The sequence below is a fragment of the Protomyctophum parallelum genome (genome assembly GCF_964188405.1).
Source record: "Protomyctophum parallelum genome assembly, chromosome: 10".
Classification (NCBI taxonomy): Eukaryota; Metazoa; Chordata; class Actinopteri; order Myctophiformes; family Myctophidae; genus Protomyctophum; species Protomyctophum parallelum.
Genome location: NC_139704.1, coordinates 41,309,615 through 41,312,421, shown reverse-complemented (window position 1 = coordinate 41,312,421; position 2,807 = coordinate 41,309,615).

Sequence of the window (2,807 nt, the reverse complement as noted above, 5' to 3'; positions counted from 1 at the left end):
AAAGAGAGAGCAAGAGAAAGAAGGCAAAATGAGTGTGTGAGAGTGCACTGTGTCTTAAATGAACTCAGCATAAAAATGGACCCGTCCATTTCTGATCGGGTTGTCTGTGAACACATGAATGAAGGAGAGATGAGTCCAGCTGGGGGAAGGAACGAAAAGAGGTGGGGTTGAGCAAAGGGAGCGTGTGTGTGTGTGTGTGTGTGTGTGTGTGTGTGTGTGTGTGTGTGTGTGTGTGTGTGTGCGTGTGTGTATACATGTGTACTATGAATGTCGCCCATACAACCAGCTGGAAGTGCCTGAGTGAGAAAGAGGAGGGGGAGTATGTGTAAAGGACATGGGGAATGGGAATTGGATGGTCCTGATGGTAATTTTGTGCGGATATCTCCCGCCCCCCCAACACAAAACACACACACACATACACACACACACACACACACACACACACACACACACACACACACACACACACACTGTGGAAAGGGCCTGCACTAACATGTACAGAGTGACGCTGTTTCTCTTTTTTCCCTCCTTTCTGCCAATTTGTCTCTGGGAAGAAGACAATGGAACCCACTAATAAATGAAAATGAAAATTAACATTGAGTTCAATAATACGATAATGGCCACAAATTGTATTCATCATGTATCGTTTTCATTGTGAAATTCACAGGAAAAAGAAAGCCATTTAGTCATTCAATTTAAATAAAAAAATGAATGAATGAAGAAATGAATGGATGAATTAATGAACAAAGCGACTATAGCAAACTAAAAATAAATCAACAAATGAATAGGCAATTACTAAAACCACACAATCAATTAATGAGTGGAATCAATTAACTAACAAATAATACAGTTGACCGCATCATAAAGATCACGAGTGTATATTTAATTCTGATAGTGTGCCAAATGGACCCGTGCATTTGTTTACATTATCTATTCTGCACATGCCCAGGCCAGAGCTAAATGAATGTGTCTGCGTCCTGTCTGCAGTGTGGCGGTGTCTGTTGGTGGATTCAGTCTCTCTGTGCTGTGCATGCGTCTCTCTCCCACCGGCTGACATCGTGAGGGAGAGGTCAAACAGGACCAGGGGAGCTTTTGTTTCACCCAATCACACGGCCCTTTGTTGAACACGGGGAGGGAGGGAGTGTGTGTGTGTGGGGGGGGGGGGGGGTGGAGAGAGCGGGGTGGGCTGTGGCTGTGTAGAGGAAGTGGAGGAGGGAGCGGGTACGCGACGCAGAAAGACAAACAATAGACCTTTTTCATTTTCTACAACGGAAGGAGAGGCAGATGACACGGTATATAAAGAATCAAAAACAGAAAGGTGAAAAAAAGAAAAGCAACAGCCACCATGACGTCTGGTGTCAGAATGCCCTTCACGTCGACCGCGCCGGCGTCAGACGCTGCAACGTGGAGGGCAGGAAGCTGAGCGTGCGAGCGGCCATCTTTGTTTTCCCCCCGCCCTGCCTGCCTTGCCTCAACGTGTCGGGAGGGGGAGGAGGAGGAGGCACCTGGGAACCTGCCTGCCAGGGTCCTACAGTATACCTATACTGGCGCTGAGGGGCTGCCTTGTCACATGCCTGTCTCCTTTTGGTCTTTTACTGCGTGCATGTACAGTTTATGTACACATCCTCATGTGTTATAGTTTAAGCCTGAGAGAGTAGAAATGGATCCTGAATGTCACTGTGTGTACAATGCCTGTACGACTGTGCATAAATGTGCATACAGATTGAGGCGAGAAGAGAAAGGGATCTCCCCTTATCTCTGTCAGAGGGGGGGGGGGGGGATGCAGAAACCCATCAGGGACACATAAAGCTAGATTTATTCTTAGCTGCGTGCCGGCGGTGTCGTGCACGGAAAACAGCAGATCTGCAAGCTCACAACAGGTTGCACTGTGACGCGTTGGGATCTTGTAGATCGGCTATTGCATGTGTGTGACACGATGGGCAACCAAGTATAAATCATGCATCAGTGAGAGAGAGAGAGGGGATGCGGGTCAGCAAACCACCAGGGACACATAACAGGTTTAGCTGGTGGGCACCATGAGGCATGTATCAATATGAGCGTGAAATCCCCTTTTCTCTTCTTCACTTCATTTGTCTTCCCGTCCCTCCGTACGGCACGGCAGCAGCAGACACGGAGAGACGGAGCGCGCTCCCTGTCCCCATCATGCATCAGGGCTGGGAGGGTGTCACATTATGCCAGATTACCATGCGGTTGCTAGGCGAGGGCCAATGGGGTGGCTCTGGGGAGGACAGCATGGATGGATGGATGGATGAGGAGGAGCATGGTGTGGCGAGCAGAGGGATGGGAGGGGAGGACACGACACGCGTGTGTGTGCGTGCGTGTGTGTGTGTGTGTGTGAGTGCATGGAGGAGGGGGTGTCCACATGGTGACCCAACTGTCATTCCTATTTATAAATAAATAATCATTAAATATATAATTAATAAAAAATAAATAAATAAATAAAGTAAAGTATATCTCTGGTTGTCAAAAATAATAACACTGTGCGTCAGTCATATACAATAAGCAGATGCAATTCACTGGTCTGATGACCCATTTATATAGAATTGCTGCTTGCCAAACCCTGCCACTTCTTTCTCAACTATCCACTCATTCATTCAATTATTATTATCACTCCATTCCAGTTCTAATAATAGACGGCAGAAAAGGCTGGCTTTGACTTGATGGTCAAAGTCATCTGCCTGCTGCTGCCAAGGTGTCCTATATTCTAAAACACAGTGCCTCAATTGGTAGCAGGAAAAAAAGAAAGAGAAATCGTAACCACAAACGGAGCAACCTTGGCCAGGGCT